The sequence below is a fragment of the Sycon ciliatum genome, chromosome 10 (genome assembly GCF_964019385.1).
Source record: "Sycon ciliatum chromosome 10, ocSycCili1.1, whole genome shotgun sequence".
Taxonomy (NCBI): Eukaryota; Metazoa; Porifera; class Calcarea; order Leucosolenida; family Sycettidae; genus Sycon; species Sycon ciliatum.
In genome coordinates this window covers 11,032,515-11,046,383 of record NC_088652.1, presented here as the reverse complement: position 1 = coordinate 11,046,383, position 13,869 = coordinate 11,032,515, and the positions used below count along the sequence as shown (strand labels likewise).

The 13,869-nt window shown below is 51.4% G+C and overlaps 1 protein-coding gene across 5 annotated transcripts in view; it reads left to right on the top strand.

The window, feature by feature from the left end:
- Positions 1–13,869, top strand: part of LOC135825798 (sushi, von Willebrand factor type A, EGF and pentraxin domain-containing protein 1-like) — a 579,302-nt gene that overhangs the window by 355,133 nt on the left and 210,300 nt on the right. The window lies entirely within an intron of this gene.

Genomic DNA, 13,869 nt, shown 5'->3' with positions numbered 1-13,869 from the left:
TTTCTCATGCCGGAATGTTGTGGAGTGGTTGTTGTAGCGCGATTTAAAGGTGTTGGCTGTCAGTCCGGTGTATGTCTTGGTCTGGGGAGATGACACATGTGCCTGGTATATGACGTCAGTCGACTGGCATTCCCCCTTGAGCGGGCAGGAGGGCTTGACCCGGCAGTTACAAGGCTCAACGGGCGGCCTTGGCTGGAGCTTCGCAGCGTTGTGACCTTTGATGATGGAGGCTACGTTTCTCATGCAGCTGTAGCTGATTTATATCTTGTTTTTGTTGAAGATCTTATTCATTGCCGAACCCTTTGGAAAATGCTTTTTGATGAGGCCCAGGAACCTTGCACCAACGTTGGTTCTGACCGTTCTGACCGTTGTGCTATAAGGCGGGTTAAATCAAATCACATCTCTGCTACGCCGCTTCCTTCTTTTCCTTTGTTCCGGTTCGTCACTGTACGCCATGGTTCTTGGATGTCCGCTTGCTGCCAGGGCGTCCTCATATACAGGCTTGGCATCATTAAAGACGTCTTCATTACAAGATATCCGCAGAAGACGCTTGTTAACGCCAATCCGGATCTGCTTCAATACTTGTGGCGGGTGGCAGGAGCTGACATCAACATATACTGGAGTGCTATTTGGTTTTCTGTACGGCTGAAAGGTACCGGTGTTGAGGTTCATTGATATGAGCCCCAGCCAGCAGAAACCTGAACATGTGTAATTTTTTCAAAAATTATTTTTTCGCTCGAAATTGATTCTACACTATTAATCATTCAAGTTATCAAGTTTTGTGGCAATTTGATAAGCGAAAGCATGGGAAATAGAGTCACAGAGGTCAAGATTCGGTACAGTTCGCGCAGCATCCATGCCTAGTGACTCCATGCAAGTAAGTTGATCCTACAGTTTCTAAGTGTGATGTGGAGACAGGTACATGTAAGTAAATAGAATGCAAGTCAGGCTTGCCCTCTTGGTGCTGCAGGCATGAGTAGTTCAGAAGTGTGACGATATTCTGTATACACCACTACCTTCTTTACAACACCAGAGTGCAAAACGATGATTGGTGGCTGGCCTTCCAAATTGTATTCAGGGACCTCTGTGGTGGCAGTTTGAGTGTTGCCCCAAAGCTTGCCATACTGATAGATGTACTGACCAATACCACTGACATCCACTCCCTTGCACACTTTCACTCAGAGCATGATTTCAGCATAATTGTATTTCAATGATACGAGCGTATACTCGCGTTTTGTAGCACGTGAAGATGTTGCCCCAAAGCGTTCAGCCGGTTTGACTTTTTAGGGATCCCTTTTCTCAGCACAGGCAGCAGCCAGCTTGGCGTCGTCTGGCAAGGTCGAGTACTGATAATACTACGCTCTGTTTTGCGCCGTGAGAAGCCCTCCATCAGTGTCTGCAACATCATTGTTGTCGCTGTAGAAATACGGATCTCTCAGCGGGTCGACATTCAGCTTCTCCTCGCAGTCGCTATCACTCCAGCGCTGACTATCGTCGCCACCAGTATCCAGTGTCGATTTTATGAGGGCTCTTCGTTGCTATGCATATGAGACTCGCCACTGCTGGACAAACTCAGCGAGATCGCCACCAAAGAAATAATTCCGATCGCGAACTAACTTTCAGCGCCGCTTCGTACAGGGAGTCTCACGCTGACAACTCTGGACCTGAGTCCTTGTCGCGACACCTGTCGCCATCGCTGTGTCTAAACTCAACCTCCCTGTGACGAGCTCTCACCTAGCGCGAAAATCAATTGACCAGAGACATTTGAAGACACTTGACACTCCTTTGACAACAAAGACACCCACTCGATCGAAAAAGAATCTTCAAAAGCCAGCTCACTGCGCGTCCCAAACTTTGACGTCACATTTTGATGATTGATATCAAGTACACAAGTGCTGGTTTTCGCTGGCCGGGGCTCATATGTCGAGGTAATCGACGACCTTTCTGTTAGCGTCTATTGTAATCTTCAGGCCGTGTGTTTGGAACACCTGGATTATCTCCTTACGCAAACGGTCAGCTCCATGGCCGGTGGCATCCTTAACTATGGCCAGACCATCGGCTCGGTACAACCCGACACATTCCTCGCCTAGAAATGGGCGGAGCTTGCTGAGCATGAAGGCTCCTACAAGCTCACAGGCCTCAGCTCCATCGTATGAGCCCATAGTTATGTCGAAAGATCCATCCTTCTCCTTCTTTACCCACGCTTGTCCTTTGTGGAACAACAGCGATTTACGGCAGTGCAATATGATGTCTGTTTCTTTTTCGGATATTGTGGGAAACGTCTTCGCGTAGTCGAGAGCTTGAACCAATTGATCACTTCTGAGGTGTTTTTCCATAAATTCTTCCAGACATCGTTGCGCATGGGCCGATGATACCGTCGATTATGTCCTTGCTGACCACGCCCACCTCTGACTTCGCTGGGTTTATCAGCCTGCATGGCAGGCTCTCTGCAAAGCCATCTTTATGGTCCTTTAAAGTTACAAACGCTTGCGCCTTGGCGAGACACTCCATTCGGTCTTCCAGTTGGAGGTCGACGGCAATCGCTTTTGCTTCAGCGTTGATGTCCGCGTATGTATTGTCGGGAGCGAGCTTGTATTTTTTCGTTATGTTTTCGCGCATCAGCTTTTCATACTGGGGGACTGGCACATGGTACAAGTTTCGAGTCTTGTCTGCTGGTACAACTATCTCGGCGCTGTCCTTGATCAGCTTGATGTCTTTCCTCATTTTGTCCTGGAGCTGGTTCGAGGCACGTCGGAAAGAAATGGTTTCTACCATGTGGTACATGTCGTCCTCAAATGCTCTTAACTCTTCTATCTGGGGTGGGCAGTTCGTGCTCTTGAAGCCGTACGTCTTCTTGCTGGCCTCGTCGTTGGCTCCTTTCAGGGTGAAGAGAGCCTTCCACCGCATGCGTTTAATAACGTCCTCGACTCTGCTTAGTAGCTTCATTGCATACTCCTTGTTGGTAGGTACTGGTATATTCTTCAGGGAATATCCGAGCGATACTGGCATTATAGTTTCCATTGTTTGCAGGATGAAAGCGATAGTGCTCGACCACTAGGGGTGGGAGCGTGAACACAGAGGGTGTGCGCCTTAACCTGCAATAGTGCTCAAATGCCCGGAATGGGCAGAGCGTAGTACGCAAGAGGTACACAAAAGGAAGTATATAGGGCTGTTTTTTGTTGTAACTCAGAGTTTCATGGCAAAAACCAATCATCAGACAACATAAGGAGATTAGAAAAACGCAGGTATATGAAGGCAAGCAGAGGAGATAGAATAATTCAGTGCAGACAATATGATAATTATTCAACACCTCCCAGGAGCAGTACGCTCTGACGTGCCAGAATCAACATCTCAGGTGCTGGGTGAAACATGAACACGCGAACTCATCCACACACACACACACACACACACACACACACACACACACACACACACACTAATCCACACACAGCCTCTCATTCTCACACACTCCACACTCCCGCATTATCACACCTAAACACATGCGCACGCACGCACACACACACACGCACCAAACACACACACGCACCAAAACACACATATGCACCACACACACACACACATACACACAGCCTCTCGTTCTCATACACTCCACACTCCCGCATTATCGCACCGAAACACACACACACACGCACACACACACACACCAAACACACACGCACCACACACGCATGCACCACATACACATACCTACACACAGCCTCTCGTTCTCACACTCTCCACACTCCCGCATTATCGCACCTAAACACACACACACACACGCGCGCGCGCACGCTAAACACACACCCACCACACACACATACACACATACACACACACGCCAAACCCATAGCACGTCATACACGTTATGTCACTTCATAACCCAGCAAAAACTTGCGCTGGTGGCGGCACTTTGATACTAACTCGCTCCTTTTGTTAAGTGAGATGGCATTTGGAGTGGTGAGGATGTGAAACTTCTCCGTGAGGCACAGGCTGCATCGTTTGCTGATGTTGCTGTAGGATGGGGCGCGATCTTATATTTTCCAGCTGATGTCAAAGTTGCGCTGGGCGTTCTGAAGGTCCCAAATATGCTTTGAGAGCTCCGTCGATGTACAGTATTTCTCATGCCGGAATGTTGTGGAGTGGTTGTTGTAGCGCGATTTAAAGGTGTTGGCCGTCAGTCCGGTGTGTGTCTTGGTCTTGGGAGATGACACATGTGCCTGGTATATGACGTCAGTCGACTGGCATTCCCCCTTGAGCGGGCAGGATGGCTTGACCCGGCAGTTACAAGGCTCAACGGGCGGCCTTGGCTGGAGCTTCGCAGCGTTGTGACCTTTGATGATTGAGGCTACTTTTCTCATGCAGCTGTAGCTGATTTTTATCTTGTTTTTGTTGAAGATCTTATTCAGTGCCGAACCCTTTGGAAAATGCTTTTTGATGAGGCCCAGGAACCTTGCACCAACGTTGGTTCTGACCGTTGTGCTATAGGGCGGGTTAAACCAAATCACATCTCTGCTACGCCGCTTCCTTATTTTCCTTTGTTCCGGTTCGTCACTGTATGCCATGGTTCTTGGATGTCCGCTTGCTGCCAGGGCGTCCTCATATACGGGCTTGGCATCATTAAAGACGTCTTCATTACAAGATATCCGCTGAAGACACTTGTTAACGCCAATCGGGATCTGCTTCAATACTTGTGGCGGGTGGCAGGAGCTGACATCAACATATACTGGAGTGCTACACAACGCTGCGAAGCTCCAGCCAAGGCCGCCCGTTGAGCCTTGTAACTGCCGGGTCAAGCCATCCTGCCCGCTCAAGGGGGAATGCCAGTCGACTGACGTCATATACCAGGCACATGCGTCATCTCCCCAGACCAAGACATACACCGGACTGACGGCCAACACCTTTAAATCGCGCTACAACAACCACTCCACAACATTCCGGCATGAGAAATACTGTACATCGACGGAGCTCTCAAAGCATATTTGGGACCTTCAGAACGCCCAGCGCAACTTTGACATCAGCTGGAAAATAAAAGATCGCGCCCCATCCTACAGCAACATCAGCAAACGATGCAGCCTGTGCCTCACGGAGAAGTTTCACATCCTCACCACTCCAAATGCCATCTCACTTAACAAAAGGAGCGAGTTAGTATCAAAGTGCCGCCACCAGCGCAAGTTTTTGCTGGGTTATGAAGTGACATAACGTGTATGATGTGCTATGGGTTTGGCGTGTGTGTGTATGTGTGTATGTGTGTGTGTGTATGTGTGTGTGGTGCGTGTGTGTTTGGCGCGCACGCGCGCGCGTGTGTGGGTGTTTAGGTGCGATAATGCGGGAGTGTGGAGAGTGAGAGAACGAGAGGCTGTGTGTAGGTATGTGTATGTGGTGCATGCGTGTGTGGTGCGTGTGTGTTTGGTGTGTGTGTGTGCGTGTGTGTGTGTTTAGGTGCGATAATGCGGGAGTGTGGAGTGTGTGAGAACGAGAGGCTGTGTGTATGTGTGTGTGTGGTGCATGTGCGTGTTTTGGTGCGTGTGTGTGTTTGGTGCGTGTGTGTGTGTGTGTGTGCGTGCGCATGTGTTTAGGTGTGATAATGCGGGAGTGTGGAGTGTGTGAGAACGAGAGGCTCAGTGTGGATTAGTGTGTGTGTGTGTGTGTGTGTGTGTGTGTGTGTGTGTGTGTGTGTGTGTGTGTGTGTGTGTGTGTGTGTGTGTGTGTGTGTGTGTGGATGAGTGTGCGTGTTCATGTTTCACCCAGGACCTGAGATGTTGATTCTGGCACGTCAGAGCGTACTGCCTCTGGGAGGTGTCTCCTCTGCTTGCCTTCATATACCTGCGTTTTTCTAATCTCCTTATGTTGTCTGATGATTGGTTTTTGCCATGAAACTCTGAGTTACAACAAAAAACAGCCCTATATACTTCCTTTTGTGTACCTCTTGCGTGCCTTTATCATATGTCCTTCCCCAATTAGAGTACACACTTACACAACAGTGATACACCTTGCCTACCTTTAGCTTTCTGCCGTTCTTCTGCTCTTTTATCCCTCCCCACTGAGTACTGACACATTTGATTACGACAGGTAATAGTTATGTATTGTCCCCCCCCCCCCACGTACACCCTTCGCTATGATATAATTGGGCAAAACTCCTGTTTGGCTTTGTCAACTATAATAGAGAAAACATAAAAATCACTTGCATTACGACGGCAAACGTTAGGACTCACTTACTTCCACCATGTTTTTTCCCGATACCCATCATTGTTGCAACATTTCTCTTTTTCCGTGTCCCTTAGTAGCCGCCATCCATCTTCTATGATTCTCCCTAAGTCTGATACATACTTCACTCAATCCCCTCAATTTCGTGTCAGTCACGCTTGCCTGGAATAAGCTGCAAGAAGAAATCCGCTGTCTGACGTCTGCTAGGTGATTTATTGTTGCTGTGCATAGACACTATCTGCACCACAAGTATTCTGTGCAAGGTATACCAAGTTTTTGCAAGTAGCTTCTGCTGTTCCTGTATTATTTAATTTGTTCACCTTGTCATGTCCCTTTCTCCCTCTCTCATAACAGCCACCTTCATTTCGTTTCCCCAGAAGAATCCCTTGGATAGGCAACCATTTGCAGAATCTCAAAATGTGCTCACTGTCACACCATACATCACGTCTGTGTGGTATTGGCCTTCATTGGTGAATAGACTAGAGTAATGTCAATTTAAGCGCCAAATATCACGCATGGCATAATTAATTTGGAGACTTTCAAAGCGGCAGCAGTGCCGTACGCAGTTGCTCATTGACTGTTCCTGATGTAATCCCTGCTAAATACATGCAACAGTAGCAAATGCCATGTTTGACAATGAATCCGTACTATTGACCTCCCATCAAGGAATTGCCCTATCATTACTATACTTTCCACACAAGTGTATTTTGGTTGTGTGACCTACATGTAAACATATTGTGCGAGATTTATGAGTGTCAGTTGTCATGTTGTCAAGGAGGGAGTGTGCGAGATTTACGAGTGTGATTTTGAGTGTGATTGGACAGGACACTGCGCTGAAATAGAATGAGTGTTGTTGTGATAACATCATTTACGAGTGTGTTGTTACAATACAGTGTTTGTTGTGCGTGTTTGTCGGATACGCCGATATAATCAGTTGCATAGATAATACTTACGTTGTTGCTTGCATTCTCGCTCTCCACAGCAACTCCACTGCGTGCTGCTTTCTATGTATTCCTATTCTGTACACTGACTCTCTCTGACAGGGTTTGCTGTCACCCTGTCTCTGGGCGCAAGCACCCTCTGACAGACCAAACTGATTTGCTTCATCTCCACAATATTTATCTCCTTTCGATTTGAATTTCTGTTTGTTCTGCACTCTGATTTTTCCTTGTTGCACCTGCGCTTTTGTACGCGGAACTTTGCTGTCGCCATCGCGTCGCCATTATTTATATCCATGGTTACGTGGTGGTATGACTCATCGATGCATCATGCGCGCATGATCATTCTTCTTTTCTACTCGTACACTTCGATATGCATGCACGCACACTGATGTACACGTAGACTACACGTAAGCCAATGCACGCACGCGAGCACGTTTTGCTGATGACAGCGATTTGGCGATCGTTGTTGTTGTTTGTTTTCTGGTTGATTTGAGAGTGTGGTTGAAACCAATAAGTAAATACAGTCTTCTAGTTGTCTCCACGAAAAGGCCAGGAAATCGCGCCACAACAGGGGTCTGAAGACCGCGTAGTTTTTAGTTGTGGTCGATAATTTCACATGGTCCTTCGAGCCGGATCGTGGAGCTTGAGATCGAGAGTCGATTAGTGTTTTAAAATTGAGAAATTTGGTCAGTCATGGAGGAGAAGGAGGAGTCCAGAGAGACGAGTGAGACCACTAGCTCTGGGACAAGACAACCAGCAGTAGACGCGTCGGCAAAGACGCAGGATCAGCTTGTTTTGCGCAAGAAGCGCAGGGTGCGTGGGGGCCATCGGGGATCGTGCACGAGATGCATGGGCGAGTTCCAGCACGTTGTGGACGAAGCTCGATATCTGAATGTGTTGGCCGACGATGTCCGTGCGTCTGTGCGTCATGCACGCAATTTGCTGGCGTGCAAGAGGGAGCTGCTGGCCGCTCTGGACGCAGAGGTCTTGGATTTAGTGTGTGACGTCAGTGATGGAGACGTTGAGGAGGAAGTCATGGAGGCGGATGACTGGACACTGAAGCTGCAGACGTTCTGCAGCACACTGGACCGTATATTGGATTTCCCAGCAGAGGAAAAAGCACGTACCCGTGATGACCGACGCGCCAGTACACTGAGCACACTGGGAGAGAGTTCAGAGAGTACTGCAGACTCGGGAAAAGCAGTCGACCCGATCACTGAGGATGCCGCGAGTGATAATACTAGTACTGACAAGTTTGCTGCCCTTACGGAAGAGAGTGTTGTGGCGTCGTCAGCGTCCAACTCACAGTTGAGTACGCTGTTGTCAGTGTCGGCCAGTGGCAGCTCTGCCAGAGTGAAGCTGCCGAAACTAGAGCTCGGCAAGTTTGGTGGCAACGCAATGGAGTGGCAGCATTTCTTTGATGTGTTCAAGTCGCTGATCCACTCCAATAGCGGCTTGACAGACACGGATAAGTTCACATACCTACGTAGCAGTGTTTACGGAGCAGCAGCAGCAGTGATCAGTGGTTTGAGCCTCACAGAGGCGAACTACGCAGCGGCAGTCAAGTGTCTAGAGCAGCGGTACGGAGATCCGCAGCGTATAATCAGTGCGCACATGGATGCCCTGCTGAACTTGCCAGGTATCAGCAATGAGCATGATCTGTCGGGCCTCCGCAAATTGCTGGACAGTGTAGTGAACCACGTGCGGTCGCTGGAGAACATGGGTCGGAAGACCGAGCATTATGGAGACATGTTCGCCCCAATTCTTCTCCAGAAACTGCCAAAGGCGGTGCGCCTGGATGTGTGCAAAGGTGTAGGCGATGCGTCCTTCTCGTTGCAAGAAGTGCTGCGGCAGTTGCGGGAAGAAATAAGAACCAGGGAACGCTGTTCCTATGTGTCCAGCGTCCAAAGTGGCACCAGAGAGCCAAGCCGGGGCGCCATGGCAACAGCGGCATCACTCAACACCACGGTGCACAATATGGCGTGCATCTACTGTGGGCGAGACCACGCTACCGCGTCATGTTCCGTTGTCACCAGTGTGGCCAAGCGGAAAGATTTGTTGATCCAGCAGCGCCGCTGCTTTGTGTGTACGAGGAAAGGCCACATAGCAGCCAAGTGTATGTCCAAGACACGGTGTGGCAAGTGTGATAGACGGCATCACACCACCATTTGCGCAGACGGGCAGCAGACATTCTCCGGAACGTGCTCCGCCATGTCGCAGGCATCGGCACCGCTACTCCAGACGGCCAAGGCAGCGGTGGCCTCACAGGAAGAACCGAACCGTCAGCTCAAAGCCCGCATCTTGTTGGATTTGGGCAGCCAGCGGTCATATGTAACAAACAGCCTACGTCAACAGTTGGACCTGCCGACGGACCACACGGAGCAGCTGGCCATACGTGGTTTTGGCACACAGCACGGGTCGCCAAAGGAAGTCGACGTCGTGCGACTAAGCATCGCTACACTGGAGGGGAGCCCAGTGTCAGTGGCAGCAGTAGCCGTTCCCTTGATCAGCGCGCCGATCAGCCAGCAATTTCCGACCGAGGTAGCGGAGTCGCTCGCACCGTTCTCGACATTGCAACTGGCTGATGATTGCACTGGCGCGGCCAATGTGGACATTCTGATTGGTGCAGACCACTACTGGGAATTCACAGAGGGCAACGTCGTCCGTGGCAGTGATACCCTGGTTGCCATAGCGACAAAGCTTGGTTGGGTTTTGTCCGGTTGTCCCAAGCCATCAGCACCAGAGTCAGCAGCAACGCACGTGTTCGCGGTCACGGCTGAGCAGCTAGAGCAGCAGCTAAAGCGGTTCTGGGACTTGGAGTCTCTCGGTATCCAGCCCTTGGATGGGAACCCAGTGCAAGCAGCGTTCGACGAGACGATCAAGTTTGCTGACGGCCGCTACACTGTGAGCCTCCCGTGGAAAGAAGTCCACGCTGTGCTGCCGGACAATTTTGGACTGAGCCACAAGCGGCTATTGTCTCTCACCAACAAGATCGAGAAGGTGCCAGACGTGTTCAGTGAGTATGCCCGTGTCATGGCAGAGCAGCTGGCAACTGGCGTCATTGAAGAGGTACCAGCAAACGAAGTCGGCGAGGTGGGTGAAGTTCATTACATTCCCCACCAAGCAGTGGTCCGCAAGGACAAGGCTACCACCAAGGTGCGGGTGGTGTACGATGCCTCAGCACACGCAGGGAAGAATCCATCCATCAACAGCTGCCTCCACTCCGGGCCGAACTTGCTGGAGCACATCCCAGACATCCTCCTCCGCTTTCGGTGCTATCCAGTTGCCCTGACTGGGGACATTGAGAAAGCGTTTCTCATGCTCAACGTATGCGAGCACGACCGGAATGCGCTGCGGTTCCTGTGGTGGGATCGGCCGTTCTCGAGCGAGCGGCAAGTGCAGGTGTACCGGTTCGCTCGCGTGATGTTCGGGCTCACATCGAGTCCATTCCTCCTCAACGCCACACTGAAACATCATCTCGAGCAGTACCGGCAAGAGGATCCGGAATTCGTTGATGAAATCAGCCGCAGCATGTACGTCGATGATCTGGCAGCCGGCGCAGCGGATGACGAGGAAGCAGTGGAGCTGTACACGAAGCTCAAGGTCCGCATGGCTGATGGTGGGTTCAATATACGCAAATTTGCGTCAAGCTCCGCAGCTGTGCAAGAGCACATCAACCGCACAGAAGGAGATACGGCTGCAGTTCACCCTAGCTCCGGGACAGCGTGCGAGGACGACTCCACGTACGCCAAGGCATCACTGAATGTACAGCCCCATGATTGTGACAAGGTTCTGGGTGTCACGTGGGACCGCCAGACTGACAGCATAACGGTGGACATCGCGTCAGTCTTCGACTCAGCAAAGGAACGGCCTACGAAGCGTATTGTCTCATCGCAAGCGGCACGGTTGTTCGATCCACTCGGCATAGTATCGCCAGTCACGGTCAAGCTCAAGATATTCTTGCAGCAGCTACATGTCGCCGGTCTGGACTGGGATTCACCGCTATCAACCGAACAGGAGCGCGAGTGGGCATCCCTGATGAGTGCACTTCAGCGAGCAGCACCAGTGCGCATGCCACGATGCTATTTCAGCGGCGCTACAGCAGACGCCAAAGTGTCGCTACACGGGTTCTGTGACGCTTCACAAGCCGCGTTTGCCTCCGTCGTGTACCTGAGGATCGAGGCTGCGACCGTGTCCATTCAGTTCGCCATGGCGAAGACCAGAGTAGCACCGACAGCGAAACAGACCATCCCACGGCTCGAGTTACTCGCAGCGTTGACGCTCGCCCGTCTGTTGGTCACAGTACGCCAAGCCCTGGACAAGCAGATCACGGTAGCATCGACTCACTGCTGGACCGACTCACGAGTTGCGTTGGGTTGGATCACCAACACGGAGCAGGAGTGGAAGCAATTCGTGCACAACCGGGTGTGCGAGATCAGGCGACTCACCGACGTCAGTGTGTGGGACTTCTGCCCAGGCACCTTGAACCCAGCCGACATTCCGTCACGTGGTGCTACGCCGGACGAGTTGCATACGTCGGTCTGGCTAACAGGCCCAGCATGGCTCAGAGAGAGTGAGCGGCCACCGGGTACGAGCTTCACGGAGGGAGAGCAAGTCCCTGAGGAGTGTCGGCAAGAGTTAAAGAAGTCAGCTCAGGTCACAAGTCTGGTGACTACCGACGCAACTAGCAGCAGCATCAGCGCCATTATGGACTGCACACAGTACAGCTCCTATCAGAAGTTGCGGCGAGTTACAGCGTACGTGTTGAAGTTCGTGAAGCTCGTGCAAGGCCGACGAGACGAAGCAGCCGCAGAGACGGTACTGCTAGATGAAGCGCAACGGCTATGGATTGCTGACGTGCAGCAGTCATCACCAGACGCAACCAACCGCATCGCCAAGGCTAAGAAGCAGCTTGGCATCTTCGCAGACGAGTCAGGTCTGCTAAGGTGTGGTGGAAGATTGCAGGCAGCGGATCTGTCGGCAGGCCAGAAACACCCAGTACTGCTGATACCCGGGCACCACGTCACCGAGTTGATCGTCGCTGACTGCCACGAGCGAGTGCTGCACAATGGTGTACCAGAGACGCTGACGGAGCTACGAGCTCAGTTCTGGATATGTCGTGGTCGTCAGTACGTGCGTATGTTGCTGCACCGATGCAGACTCTGCAAGATGCTGGAGGGCAAGCCGTACGCGGGACCACCGCCACCTCCACTGAGTGGATTTCGCACGCAGGTCGGCTACGCGTTTCAGCACACAGGCGTTGATTTCGCCGGTCCGTTTCATGTGCGGACAGCGCAAGATGTGGAGAAGGCATACCTGGTACTGTATACGTGCGCAGTCACCCGAGCAGTGCATTTGGATCTCGTCAGCGATCTTAGTACAACCACCTTTCTCCGGAGCTTCCGGAGATTTGTAGCGCGGCGAGGAGTGCCGGCAGTTGTGAAGTCCGACAACGGCAAGACCTTCAAGGCAGCTGCACGTCTCTTACGAGACCTCCATGTGGAACCGGAGACGAAGAGCTACTTGCAAGCCAAGAACATCCGTTGGACGTTCAATCTGGAGAAGGCACCTTGGTGGGGTGGCTTCTTTGAGCGACTCATCAAGAGTGTCAAGCGATGCGTCAAGAAGGTCCTGAGGTCGGCGCAGATTACAGCTGACGAGCTATTGACATTACTCGCAGATGTCGAGGCAATTCTAAACTCGCGCCCGTTGACGCACGTTTCGACGGAGGATGTACGAGAGCCGCTGACGCCATCTCACCTGCTATGTGGCCGAAGAGTTCTGTCACTACCTGACATGGTCGCCGACGATCCTGACGAAGTGCCTGTAAGCCGCAGATATGCCTATCTGCAAGAACTCCTGCGTCACTTCTGGTCTCGGTGGAAGAATGAGTACTTGCTGGAGCTCCGGAACAGCCACCGTATCGGACGTCACACCGATGTTGATACTATCGCCGTGGGTGACATTGTGGTGATTCACCAAGACGGGGTTCAACGCGGCCTGTGGAAGCTGGGAGTCGTAGACAGCTTGCGTCCAAGCGAGGATGGTCGTGTCCGAGGAGCTGTGGTGCGCGCAACAACGAAGAGCGGCCGACCGACAACGCTAAACCGGCCGATTCAACGCCTCTATCCGGTTGAACAGCTTGTCGTGGCACCAACCGCAGTGACACCTGAAGAGTCGACGCAGCAGATGCCTGATGCAGCGGACGACACGCCTGTCGAGGACGCAGCAGATGCCAGCCCAGTTCCGGACACCCGGCAGACACGCCCACGTCGGGCTGCAGCTCAGCGAGCGCAGCAGGAGCGACAACAGCTTATCAGTGCCAACAGGTTGTGAGTATGGCAGTGCACCAGCAGTCGCATCTTTCTATTCTAGCGTTGTAATTATGTAGTTGACTATTGAATAGTCAAGGATTGAATAGTCAAGGAGGGAGTGTGCGAGATTTATGAGTGTCAGTTGTCATGTTGTCAAGGAGGGAGTGTGCGAGATTTACGAGTGTGATTTTGAGTGTGATTGGACAGGACACTGCGCTGAAATAGAATGAGTGTTGTTGTGATAACATCATTTACGAGTGTGTTGTTACAATACAGTGTTTGTTGTGCGTGTTTGTCGGATACGCCGATATAATCAGTTGCATAGATAATACTTACGTTGTTGCTTGCATTCTCGCTCTCCACAGCAACTCCACTGCGTGCTGCTTTCTATGTATTCCTATTCTGTACAC